The sequence below is a fragment of the Sus scrofa genome, chromosome 2 (assembly GCF_000003025.6).
Source record: "Sus scrofa isolate TJ Tabasco breed Duroc chromosome 2, Sscrofa11.1, whole genome shotgun sequence".
Classification (NCBI taxonomy): Eukaryota; Metazoa; Chordata; class Mammalia; order Artiodactyla; family Suidae; genus Sus; species Sus scrofa.
This window is the reverse complement of record NC_010444.4, coordinates 104,211,618-104,226,776: the sequence shown is the minus strand read 5'-3', so window position 1 is coordinate 104,226,776 and position 15,159 is coordinate 104,211,618. Positions and strand designations below refer to the sequence as shown.

Below are 15,159 nucleotides of genomic sequence, written 5' to 3'. Positions count from 1 at the left end.
CATGCTATCTATAGGAAAGAATTACACATCAATTGATAAATAGCTCTTTTATGTTAATTAGCTCTGTTAGAAGCTATCCTGACTTTGCGACATCAAGTAACCCATTCATCCAGAAGTAGGTACTATCAAACCACTGCTGCAGATTGAATGTTTGTGTCTCCCTTAAATTTCATATGTTGAAAACTATGAGCATAGTTTTCATGGATGGTATTAGGACATATATGAAAAAAGTATATGAAAAAGACCCCAGAGAGCTCCCTCGTCCCTTCCATTATGTCGAGACATAGTGAGAAGATGGTTGTCTATGAACCAGAAATGGTCACTTTACAAACACTAAATTTCCTAGCACCTTGATCTGGGACTTCGAGTCTCTAGAACTGTGGGAAATAAATTTCTGTTGTTTATGAAACACTATAACATTCTGCTACAGCAGCATAAATGGATTAAGATATCTACCAGGTCATAAGACTAGGGAATGGAAGACGCTATGTAACAATCTACTAAGTTATGAGCCATATATTTGGAATTATGATTAAGCAGGTACAGAAATCACAATTAAGTTGCAGAAATAGAAGGCCAGAGCCTTCCTTATCCGTTATGACTCGCTCACTGATGCCTCTCCATCAGCTCACATGCAAGGCCCTAAGAGGTTTCCCTGTGATAGTGACAGAGATTAAAATTAGTTCAAAGATGGATCACCTTCATATGTGGGTGCAAACCAAATATCTTATTCAGCTGTGTCCTGAAGAACCACATAAGGGAAAACTCTCCTTAAGGGCTAACTTTTTTAGAAATGAATTGGGTCATCCACTTTGTCTAAAAAAAGAGGTGTCCCAAAAGTATACTCAAAACCATGAGCAGTGGCAAATGCCCTAGATGGTTGATCAGGGGACTGAAAAGAATAATATTGAAAGACTGGGGAATAAGCAAGTGGAAGGAACTATAAAAATGGGTACAATGCATGAGCATTTTTCCATGACAGACCATCCCATGGAGACTAGTCACTAAACAAGTAAATTGCAGGATGAGTTCACACGCCCTATCCTGTTCCCTTAACTCTTCTTTTCCTGAGAGATTTTCCCTAATAGATCATGTTAACAAGGATATTCATTTCACATTCTGCATCTAGAGAACCAGACCTACAATAATTGGAGGTAAAACTATACTACCATGAAATAAAGACAAGAAACTTATCCTGTTAGATTGAAACTTAAGTAACGAAAAAAATTCTCTGAGAATATGGAACCACAGGCCTTCCATCATATGGCTTCACAATCTGAACACATATTACCATATTATGTATTAGTCCAGAAATATTACATATTAGTCCAGAAAAATCACATGACAAAAAAACAAAATAAACTTCAAAAACTGAACTTTATGTGATCCAAGTTGGCTTCACTCCTATGTGTCTCGATACATGCAGTTGCAAATAAATAAATAAAATTCTTCCTGATGGATTCATGTTCAATTTAAGTCTGACAATTTTACTACATTTGAAACCTGGTGAATATGAGTTCATGATCCACAATAACAAAACACATAAAAAAACAAGCTACCATGCATGAGGGTTAATAGAAACAATAAGCAGTATAGACACCCTGATAAAGTGTTGATTAAATAAATATAGTGTGTGTGTACATATATATATTTCTAAATATGCATAATACAAAGTAATTATATTAAAATATTTAAATTAATTAGAGGCATATAAATAAGCAAATAATAAATACTATAAATAAGCAAAGAAGATTTTAAAAGATACACACACACAAACACTCAAAAAATGTAAACTGGACTTTCATCTCTGTCTATGTATAAAATCATTAGAATTTAAATTAAATGGATGTGCATGTCAAGAAACCAATTCTAAAGTTTATATGGAAAGGCAAAGACCCAGCATAGCCAACACTGATTTTGAAGAACAAAATCAGAGGATAGACACTATCTAGCTTTAAGACTTACTACAAAGCTACAGTAATCAAAAGTGTGATATTCAATAGCTAAGACATGGAGCAACCTAAATGTCCACCAACAGATGAATGGATTAAGAACATATGCTACATATATTCAATGGAATACTACTCAGCCATAAAAAAGAATGAAATAATGCCATTTGCAGCAACATGGATGCAACCAGAGATTCTCATACCAAGTAATCTAAGTCAGAAAGAGAAAGACAAATATCATATAATATCACTTATATATGGAATCTAAAGTATGGCAAAAATGAACCTATGTACACAACAGAAACAGGACCCAAAGACATATAGAACAGACTTGTGGTTCCCAAAGAGGAGGTAGGGGAGGGAGTGGGATGGATGGGGAGTTTGGGGTTAGTAGATGCAAACTATTACATTTAGAATGGATAAGCAATGAGGTCCTACTGTACAATACAAGGAACTATACCCAGTCTCCTGAGATAGACCATGATGGAAGATAATATAAGGACTGGGTCACTCTGCTATACAGTAGAAATTTGCACATTGTAAATCAACTATACTTTAATAAAAAAATAAATTAAGGAGTTCCTGTCGTGGCGCAGTGGTTAACGAATCCAACTAGGAACCATGAGGCTGCGGGTTCAATACCTGGCCTTGCTCAGTGGGTTAATGATCTGGCATTGCCGGGGCCTGTGGTGTAGGCTGCAGATGCGGCTCAGATCCTGCGTTGCTGTGGCTCTGGCATAGGCTGGTGGCTACGGCTCAGATTAGACCCCTAGCCTGGTAATTTCCATATGCTGCAAGAGTGGCCCTAGAAAAGGCAAAAAGACAAAAAAAAAAAAAACCTTAAAAAAACAGTGTGGTAATGGTAAAAGATTAGACACATAGATCAAATTAACATGTATAGAAATCAAAAAAAAAAAAAATGAACACATAATTGTCACCAACTGATCTTTGACAAAGGATCATGGGCAATCCAATGGAGAAAGGATAAACTTTTCAACAAATAATTCTGGAAAAACTGGACATACACATGGAAACAAACAAACCAAACAACAATAAGAATAATATATACAAAGACTTTACAACCTTCCAAAAAATTAATTCAAAATGGATCATGACCAAAATGCAAAATACAAAACTAAATAAGTTGTAGAAAATAACATGAGAAAATTTAGGTAACTTTGGGTCAAAAAATGGGAAAAAGATATATTCAGACATCTTATTAAATATATATACAGAAGGCAAATAAGTATATGAGAAATACTCAAAATCTGAAATCATACTCATCAGAAAATTTCAATTAAAATATCAATGAGATACCCATGCACATCTATTTGAATGTCTAAAATCCAAAACACAAACAACACAAATTCTAATGAGGATATATATCAACAGAAACTCTTTGTTGGTAGGAATGCACAATGGTACTGTAACTATGGAAGAGAGTTTAGCTGTTTCTTACAAAGCTAAACATGGTCTTCCCATACAAATCTCAATAGTCATGCTCATTAGGCTAACCAAATGAGTTAAAAACTTATGTAATACAAAAACCTATGCACAAATGTTTATAATATAATGCTGACAAGCAACCAACACATTCTTCAATTGGCCAATAGATAAGCAAACTATGAAACGTGTATAATGGAATATTAATTATTTAATAATAAAAAGAAATGAGGTATCAAGCCATGAAAGGACAAAGAGGAAAATTAAATGTATACTGCTAAGTAAAAGAAGCCAATCTGAAAGTTACACCTTGGTGATTCCAAATATAAGATACTCTAAAAGAAAACTTTAGAGACATTAGAAAGATCAGTTTGCCAAGGGTCTGGTAGAGATGAGTGGGGGAATAGGAGATGAAAATGAGTAGGAATAAATAGGTTGAGAAAGTGGGATTTTTAGGACAGTGAAATTAATCTGTATATACTGTACCAGTGGATAATGATACTATGCATTTGTCAAAATCCATACAATTGTACAATACGAGGAGTAAACTTTAGTGTGAACTATGGACTATAGTTAATAATAGTGTATAAAATATTGGCTTATCAACTCCAACAAATATACTACACACAAGAGATGTTAAAAGTAAGGGAAACTGTAGAAAGAGGGAGAGAAAGTATATGGGAACTCCTTTTACTTTCCATTTAATTTTTCTATAAACCTAAAAGTTTTCTAAAAAGTAGAGTATTAAAATTAATTGATTAAAGTTAATCTCAATGGACAATTAAATGTCATTAAATATTACTGTAAAGAAAATTAATGAGTTACAGAACAAACCTTTAAAATTGCACAGAATGCAGCATAAAAATATAAAACTATAAAAGTAGTAAAAGAATTTAAGACATAAGAAGATAAAATAAGAAAATTTACCACATGCTTCCAAATTAAATACAAGAATATAGAGACAATCTATTAGTTGTAATATTTCATAATACATTAACTAAGAAATTCCTACTATTGATTAAATATATGAATCCTAAAATTCAGGTAATACAAAAACCTGAAACAGGATTTTTAAAAAATCCACAACTAAACACTTAATAAAATTATGGAAAACCAAATTTAAAGGATAGAACTTTAAACAGCCATTCAGAGAGAAAATAAATGATAATCAAACTGATAGGAGATTCTTAATTATCAACAATGCAAACCAAGAGATAATGAAATGTTTTACAAAAGTGAATAAATGTAACTCACAATATTAAAATACATGTGTGTATTTACATAATAGAGAAAACTGATCAAGATTTTAACACTCAAAGGATTTCATACGATATGTTTTTTTTTTGTTTTTTTTTTTTTTTTTGTCTTTTTGCCTTTTCTAGGGCTGCTCCCAAGTCATATAGATGTTTCCGGTCTACGTGGGATCCGAGCCATGTCTGCGACCTACACCACAGCTCACAGCAATGCTGGATCCTTATCCCACTGAGCAAGGCCAGGGATCGAACCCGCAAACCCACAACCTTATGGTTCCTAATAAGATTCATTAACCACTGAGCCACGATGGGAACTCCCATGTAATATGTATTTTTAAATATCACTGACATAAATAAGAAATAATCTGACAAAAACTTACAGCTAGCTAGCAAAATAACAAAAAACTTTAAATGGCTGAAATGATGCCCTTTTTAGTAATGAAGCATTATCAAACTGCGCAATTTAGCCAGGCTGATGTCAATGGGAAGGAAAAACAGCTTAATAAAAGAGGATGATTATTTAGTGAGCTTAAATAAAAATTTTTTAAAAATTACACATGTCAAATTCAGTCTAAAGAGTTAAAATATAATCTTTATATGAAAATACAGTTTCAAATATAATTTAGTTTTAATATAGAAAATGAAACAGATTACTGCAATAATCTTAAAGGACAGTAAAATGTAAGAAAAAATTATGTGGAGAAATTTAACAATCAAATAAAATCAAACTTGAAAAAGGACCAGTGAAAATGACAAAGTTTTGTGTTACATGTATCTATATCTGAAACAAAAAAAATTGGCTCTTCAGTTTATCCTGTCTTATGAATTCTAATGGAAAGCTGAATATATACATGACCAAAGAAGAGAATGAACTTAGCACAAAGGAGTAAGATGTGAGAAATGAGTAAACTGTTTTATAAAAGGGGGAAATTTTAAAATAAGTTATAAGGTACTAAAAATCTACAGGAAATTTGAAATGTGAGTAAAAGGGTTTTATTTAGGGCTTTGGTACCAGCAGATCCCTTGCGAAAAATCATCATTACAGGAAGGAAAACAATATAAAAATACAGAGTAAATCCATAGTTTTCTATATAAAAAAGGAAATTCAAATACATTATGCTAGGATTATAGATTTCTTCATTTTTTTTTTGCATTGGTTTTGTAAGGTAAAATATAGTGAAAGAAGGGAAATACAGAGAAAATGCAGCCTGCTCTATGATTCAGAAGTGTGAGTTATAGAAGGCAAGAGACACAAATCCAATAACTTCAGGTTACTCAGTAATTCATATTTTTGGGGATATTTAATTTAAAAATAAAATTACAACTACTAGAAAAGAAAAAAAAAATGACTGAACATTGTTACCATCCATGGTGTGCAGAAAACACTGTAGCAAAGTTAACATGTAAACAAAAAGAAAACAAACCCCATATAAAACAAATATTTCAGGCTCAGACACTCTAGGAATAAAATGAATGATAGGCCAAACACTTGAGGCTCTTTTCCAAATCATTTATACAATGGGAGGGGAAGAAAGTTTGCACCTTAAAAGGAATGTAAGAATTTCTTATTTGCTTTTTAGGGCCACACCCATGGCACATGGAACTTCTGAGGCTAGGGGTCACACCAGAGCTACAGCTGCAAGACCATGCCACAGCCACAGCAATGCAGGATCCGAGCTGCATCTGCGAAGTGCAGCACAGCTCATGGCAACGCCAGATCCTTATCCCACTGAGTGAGGCCAGGGTTGGAACCTGCAACCTGATGGTTCCCAGTTGGATTCGTTTCTGCGGCACCATGACGGGAACTCCAAGAATTTCTTAATGTATACATTATTTTATCAAGTACATTGATTGATTTAATATAAATATAAAATATTTTTTAAATACTTTATATTAAAAAAATTATATATATATATGTGTGTGCATGCATACCTATCTGGACTTAACTAGAAAGGAGGATATGGTAAAACATTTCAAAATTAAAAGAGTTGTTCTGTTTGAGTAAAAACTGTCCATAAGCGATTACAAATCTGTAATGATATTTGTAAAATAGCTATTATTTTAAATGTTTTAATAGAGATGTTATTAGCTCAGGCTAAAATAATAAAATTCATTTAAAAAATACACCTACAGGAGTTCCCGTCGTGGCGCAGTGGTTAACGAATCTGACTAGGAACCATGAGGTTGCGGGTTCAGTCCCTGCCCTTGCTCAGTGGGTTAACGATCCGGCGTTGCCGTGAGCTGTGGTGTAGGTTGCAGACGCGGCTCGGATCCCACGTTGCTGTGGCTCTGGTGTAGGCCGATGGCTACAGCTCCGATTGGACCCCTAGCCTGGGAATCTCCATATGCCGCAGGAGCGGCCCAAGAAATAGCAAAAAAAAAAACAAAAAAAAAAAAAAAACCAAACACCTATAAAAAGATGTCAATATATACAATAAAATCTCAATTCACAATTTACCTTTCCTCCTTATATTCATAAAACATATGAATTCATTTTTCCAAAGTGGAGATACTGAGTAGGAGGAGTGTCATGGTATAGAAAAGTAGGTGAAGAAGCTTGCCTTATGTTTAAATCTCTAGAACATGGGCCATCTAGGAGTCCTGTCTAAAGCAGACATGAGGTATAAACAGAAAAGCAGGATACAAATGCTCAGCAGGGAGAGTATTTCCTGTGTTATGTTAATTACATAAGCAAGACTCCAGAAACAGCTAAGGAATGGCCTACTTGTCCTTGGTATGTATGTAGCAAGAGGCCACATAGAGGCATCGGTCCTGAAAAAGGGATGGATTTTCAAAAAAGAAAAAGAAAGCCATGACTGTCTGAGGGAAGAAAATAGGGTGAAGAAAAAAAAATGTGACTAGATCAGACCTAAAGACTATATATATATAGTAACACATGGGTCATGGGAGTCATTTCCTGTTTAGAAGAGTTTTATTTCTGTATCAGTGATTCTGAGGGTTCTTGTCATCATAAGAGCAGGGGACTCCACCACAAGCAAACACTTCCGAAGGAATAACAGAGATTGGGTGAGAAAAGATATTTGTAAACTGATATAGTTTTTACATCATTGGTTAGTGGCTTCATTTTGTGGGGGGGATATTTTGAATATACATTGTTATTCTGGATATCTGAATGCTAAAACTGGAGAACTACCTTTTAATAAATGACTCACGTGCTCCAGTGAACCTAAATCAGATTTTAAAGCAAGGACTTGTGTAAAACAAAGGTAAACTAGTACTTGCTATATACTAACAATCATGCAGTTCACAATGTGCCAAGAAAAGATGGTGGGTTTAAATTTTTTGTGAAATGGAAAATGCATATTTTAAATAGTGAAATGCATATACATACACATAAGCATACATACACACATCTCTCCCTCCTTAAATTTAAAATGTGTGTCTATTAATTACATGAAATAAAATTAATGGTCTTTCAATTTTTTTCAGTTTTAGCTGTGTTTTAATTTACTTACTTTAAGCTTCCCTAATGTTGATTCAATATAGGTTCTCAGTGGAGCTTCAATAAAGTATACCCACTGAGTGTACCTCACATTTCAAACACTTGGTATGCTTCACATTTTTACAATGAATGCAAAACATTCCTTCAGTAAGTTAAGTCAAGATATACATGGACTAAAATACATTTAAGAAAAGACTGGGTTGCAAATTTAGTAGTAGAGGGAAACTTGATTTGGGGAAAAAAATGCTTGATATTCATAACGTCAATGCTAAAATTAGAAGTATGTAAAATATTTTCTTTTCCTAAAGTCAAGGACCCAAAATGCGGAAAACAAAATAAAAATATTAAATTTCAGCCAGCCACAACAAAACAACAGTAATAAATTAAAAACAAAAGTAAAACTAAAATGCTTAAAACATCCTCAATGTTTATAGAAGACATCATGTAACATAAAGTGCTATAAACTCTAATATATTTAAAATTTGGACTTGATTATTAGGTCAATATTCATTTTCAACACATTACCTTTCAACAAATTGGTCATTTGGCGTATTAGCTTTCTGAGGATTAGTATTTTTCTCCCCCAGAAGCTGACTTAAAATCAAATTGTCACTTTCTCTCACGTACTTTAGCCACACGAACACAGGTCCCTTCAACACATTATACTCCTTTCATAAATGAGTATTTTTGGATATGATTACATTTGGATAAACACTTTCACTTCTTCCTCTTTTCTTAATAAAATCCTAATTATTGTCAGCCATATGTCAGCTCCAGAAAACACCACCTTAACTTCACAAATAGATAATACAACCTTAGACCTGAGCTGTAGTTACCATTTACTGGTTTCAATATTTGACTAATGATTTTGATAGACTGGATTATTTTTCAATGAATATTTATTACTATCCCCCTTGATGCAGAGAATATTTCCCTGCTCAGCTGAGGTTGAGATTGGTCATATGAATTATTTAACTAGTAGAATGAGTATAGTCTAAACCAAGGCCTTAGGAAGCATCATGGGTTTCCACTTGCTATCTCACTGTTGGTTTTAGATTTTGCTATGAGAAGAATGTGCACTGTACAGCCACAGAATGTTTGGAACCAAACTGCCTCCAATCTGCATCCTACTGTCTAGTTTGGCACAATCAAAGCCAATCCAAAGACTTGCATGTGAAAAAAAAACAATGGTTTGGTTTTAAATCAGTCAGCTTAGTGGTAAATTGTTATAAAGCATCATTGTGGTGATAGCTGACTACTATGATGACTAATTCCAAAGCTATACTGCAATAATTCTTGAATAAAAGAATAAATGCATAAAACGAAAATTGCATAAATTGTATTCTATAACATAATGCTTAAATAAAACATAGTTCATTCTTTTGAAGATGACTGTGCATTAACTGAAAATTCTAATTTGATTTTAACTTTTAATATCTGTTCTAACAAAATAATAGTATATCAAGAAAATAAAACATCTCATTATAAAAAGTCAGTCTATTATAGAGAGAATTCCAAAGATGACATTTTTCAAATCATCCAAAATGAATCATTCACACACACACACACACAAAATTATTAATGTTCTGGAGAGGTATGTATACCAATAGATAAACAGATACAAAGATAGCAATAATTTTATAAATAGTGGGATCACATTACATGTTATTTTAAAATTAAGACATTATAACTATTTGAATTGAGAAGAAATAAACATTTTTAAAGTAAAACTGAAGGGAACGCTAAACATTACAAGAAAATAAAATCTTTATTTAAAAGAAACAGTTTAAAAATTAAGAGGATGAAATCATGTTTTCATATTACAAATTTCAAATGCAGACAGAATATACTTACTTTCTTTTATGAATTATTAAATCATTGACATTCTTACACATTACCAAAAATTCACCATCTTAATTTTTTAATTAGCCTCATGACTGTCAATGTTTACTGCTTTCTCATTTTATTTCGTTACCATTTTTCCCACAGTTGTTTAGACTTAGATAAACTTAATGTCCACTATCAGTCTTCTCTCAAAGATGGCCTCACTGAGTTCTTTTATCTAAATTCATCTCTCATCTAAATTTCCTTCGAAAGGGAGTCATGAATACATTATTACATGAGTTTTTCATAATAGAGAGTGTTTATCAGTTGCTTCTGTACTTGGATAATATATTGGCTTAAAATAATTTTATTCTGTTATGAGTTACACTTTCACTCAAATATCCTAATTATCTTATGCCATTGGGTATTTTAACTTAAAAAAATCTAAAGCCAACTGGACATTCATCTATACAGGGTCCTAGATGTTCTTTTCTTGAAGAGCCCCTTGTTTTCACTTGAATTACGATAATGTTCATAGAATTTATCAGCATTTTTGATATTTTTCTGAATCAACATTTCTTGGAATTTTGCTTTTTGAAATATAGATTTAGTCCTCTTTCCATTCTAAAGATTTTTTCATATTATGGCTATAAATATATATATTTGTTGAGCTCAACAAATTCCTAATAACATAGGAAACTGCTTATATTAAAATTGACAGGTGAAAACTGAGATCATAAAACAAATGAGAGAAAAGACACATATTTACACAAGAGAAAAAAAACAGAAAACAAAAAAGAGACTATCTAGAAATACACACTGAAATGATTCAATGTTTATATTAGACTGGCATGATAATCTATGTTTACGGCTCCCTCCTCCATGATACAGGTGTTTTGTTTGTCCTGCTTTAGAGAATCAGCTTTAAATGTTTCAAATAAATACAAAATAGAACAAAACTTACCTTCAGACTGGATGGAGGATAAAATTCAGCTTAAGGATTTATTAAATTACCTTGGGAAGGTTTCTAATTTCTTTTGAGATTTGGGTTTGCTCATCTGAAAATCAAGGTTAGTTACAATAATTCCACAGAGTTGCACGAATTAAGTGGGGTAAACTAAAGCACTGCATGTCAAGAAATAAACAATAAAAGGCCTCAAATTGATTGTCTTTTCAGTTTTTCCATTGCTACTGCCTTAGTCCAAGCCACCTTGATCTATTTCTTTGTACTACTCATATGACTTTTCTAAGTCATTCTCCATAGAGTGATAATGAGGAGGAGACGTTCATGTAGGCATATTTATGAGGCTGTTATAATTTTTCTAATGTTGCAGAAAAGAGTGCGTACATGAGGTTGTTTAGACTTTATACTTTTACTGTCAACTGACATCCTCAAGGCTGGTTCACCCACAATGAACCATTAAAAGAAGGCTGATAAACAGTGAAGACTCAAAGGCGTGTGGGAGGATGTAGAAAGAGAATACCACTGCTTAGATCTACAAATACTCTAGCAGATTTACTCATTGGGTAATGGTATATAACAAGATACAAAATCACCAGTGCTCCACTTGAAAGAATGAAAGAAGAGTGAGCTAGAAAGCTGTACAATCTGTTTAGCAAATATTGTGCAAGTCTGGAAAGGTGGTGCTCCATGCACAAGCACAGAGTTAAGCCATATTTACAGGAGACACTCTGTCAGCTGATAGGGTGTAATAAGGAGTCTGACTCCATTTTTGTTGTTGTTGTTACTATTATTTCTGATAGCTTATAAGCCACTCAAAAGCATTAGTCTAAACAAAAGAAGCAAGATACAAAAGACATCATAGTGTATGATTCCATTTATATGAAATGCCTAGGTAAGTCAAAACAATAAGGAAGGAAACCAGGAGAGTGCATGCCTGGAGCAGGGAATGGGAACACAAAGTGTCTGCAAATGGGCACAAGGGAATTTTGGGGGGTCATGGAAGTGTTCTAGAACTGGGTTGTAGTGAGTTGCAAAACTCTTATACATTTACTTAAAAATCATTCAGCAGTACATTTATAATAAGTGAGCTACAAATTATGTAAATTGTACCTCAATGAGATCCTGCTGTGTAGCACTGAGAAATATGTCTAGTCACTTATGATGGAGCATGATAATGTGAGAAAAAAGAATGTATACATGTATGTGTAACTGGGTCACTATGCTGTACAGTAGGAAAAAAAGAATGTATTGGAAATAAAAAAAAGAAAATTGACAGAACACTGTAAACTAACTATAACGGAAAAAATAAAAATCATTAAGAAAAAAAATGAATTACCAGAAAAAAGAGATAAATAAAATAAGACCTCCTTTCATATTGTTAGATTCAAAACATGAAATTACATTGTAATAGTCTAAAAATACAAACAACAAAAGTAGGAAGATGACACAACTGTAGACACTGTTTAATACCTATATATGTATAATTAATACAGAGGACTGCTATTATACCCTATTTTTTAGAGTGATACCTCATGTTATTACTTATATTAAATGGACACTTTAAATACTCTATTTTTCTCTATTTAAAGTTTTGTAATATGGCAAATGAATATGCTTCTTGTTTGTTAATGCATTTAGATTGGACTGAAAATAAGCTACTAAAATTGGACAGTGTACCTTCTTTGGAGAAATGTCTCTTCAGGTTTTTTGCCCATTTTTTAATTGGGTTATTGATTTTTTGCTGTTGAGTTGTATAAACTGCATATTGTAGATATTAAGCCCTTATTATCAGCTTCATCTTTGAAACTATTTTCTCCCATTCCATAGGTTGTCTTTTGGGGTTTTTTATGGTTTCCTTTGCTGTGCAAAGGCTTGTCAGTTTGATTAGGTCCCATTGGTATATTTTTGCTCCTATTTTTGTTGCCTTGGAGTCTGACCTAAGAAAACATTTGTACAGTTGATGGTCAGAGAATGTTTTGCCTATATTCTCTTCCAGGAATTTGATGATATCTTAAGTTTAAGTCTTAAAGCCATTTTGAGTTTATTTTTGTGTATGGTGTGAGGGTGTGTTCTAGTTCCACTGATTTACACGCAGCTGTCCAGTTTTCCCAGCATCACTTGCTGAAAAAAATATCTTTTTCCTATTTTATATTCTTGCCCCCTTTGTCAAAATTAATTGATTTTAGGTGCCTGGGTTTATTTCTGGGTTCTTTATCCTGTTCCCTTGGTCTGTATGTCTGTTTTGGTACCAGTACCACACTGTCTTGATTACCATGGCTTAGTATTATTACCTGAAGTCTGGGAGAGTTATGTCTCCTGCTTGGCCAAAGAAGATGTATAGATGGTCAACAGGCACATGAAAAAATGCTCAACATCACTAATTATTAGAGAAATGCAAATCAAGACTACTATGAGATACCACTTCACACCAGTCAGAATGGCTGTGATTAACAAGTCAACAAATAACAAATGCTGGAGAGGATATGGAGAAAAGGTAACACTCCTACAATGTTGGTGGGAATGTAAATTGGTACAACCACAATGGAAAACACTATGGAGGTACCCCAGAAAACTAAATATAGAACTACCATATGACCCAGCAATCCCACTCTTGGGCATATATTCAGACAAAACTCTCCTTGAAAAACACACACGCACCCCGTATTTTCATTGCAGCACGATTCACAATAGCCAATGCAAACAACCGAAATGTCCAACTTTAGATGAACAGATTAAAAAGTTGTGGTATATATACACAATACTACTCAGCCATATAAAAGAACAAAATAATGACATTTACAGCAACATGGATGGAGCTAGAGACTCATACTAAGTGAAGTAAGTCAGAAAGAGAAAGACAAATACCACATGATATCACTTATATCTGGAATCTAATATATGGCACAAATGAGTTTCTTTCCACAGAAAATAAACTCATGGACTTTGAGAACAGACTTGTGGTTGCAAAGGGGTAGAGGGAGAGAGAAGGAGGGACTGGGAGTTTGGGGTTAATAGATGACAAATATTGCATTTGTAGTGGATAACCAATGAGATCCTGCTATTTAGTACAGGGAACTATATCTAGTCACTTATGATGGAACACGATGTAAGATAATGTGAGAAAAAGAATGTATATTTATGTGTGTATGTGTGTGTGTATGTGTGTAACTGGGTCACTTTGCTATTCAGTGATAGAACACTGTAAACCAACTAATGGAAAAAATAAAAATAATTAAAAATAAAAATAAATAAATAAAATTGGACAGTGTGTATCTAAACTGTTTTTGTTTTACTTTACTAGCTCTCATAGTGGTAAAAGCCAGTCTGAGTAGTAGAAGCAAGTCTGGAAAGTTATATTGACTAGAAGGAAAGAAGATATTTTAAAGCCACAGTAAAAATTTGAGACTATTTATTTTTACTTGCTTTCTAAATTGAGATAGATGTTGTTCCATAACTTCAAAATTTTAATTTTAATTTTAAAATTAAAATATTTTTATAAATTTATATATTTTTAAACTCTATCTTCAATCCTTCATAAGTTGTCAGCCCAACAATTTATAATGTAAAAGTTAAATTATCAATAATAAAAATGGCTACATGAATTATCAAGATTTTTTTATTGAAAATAAAATTCAAATGTATAAGGGGTTTGATAACTATCTCCTATTTCATTTGACAATTGTTAAATTATGAAATATGTAAGAACTATCGGGTAGAATTCTGTCTTAACGTTCTAACTTTTGTTGATAATCCTTATTTCCTTTTATTTATACATTCATGACAAATTAAACTTAAGATACTGTACATTGTAGCAGTTTTAGTGAACTAAACTAGCATGCATGTCTGGCTACTTGTGGCCCATCACATGGGCGCAATAACATCCACACTGGTCTGTAAAATCCTGTTCATTAATGCTCGTTAACTGATCACAGGCTTGGATGTTGCATCATCAATTTCTGTAAGTTTCTAAAAGCATATTTACAGTTTCTCTACACATCTCCGCAAGAATCTTTAACCAACAATTTGCACAACATCACTAGTTCACAGGAGTGAAACTGCTGGATCATAAGGTATTATACCGTTAATTTTTTGAGCAACCACCATATTGTTTTCCATAATGGCTGCACTCATGCACATTCCCCACCAACAGTGCACCAGAATTCACTTTGCTCTACATTCTTAACAACACTTGTTATTTTCTTTTTGATGACAGCCATTCAGAAAGGTGTGAGGTAATATTTCATGGTGCTTTTGATTTGCATT

General features: G+C 33.1%; 1 long non-coding RNA gene across 2 annotated transcripts in view; it reads right to left on the bottom strand.

Annotated features, from left to right (window-relative positions):
- The window catches only part of LOC106509506, a 997,952-nt gene that overhangs the window by 594,990 nt on the left and 387,803 nt on the right, over positions 1–15,159 (bottom strand). The gene's annotated exons all lie outside the window — the stretch shown is intronic.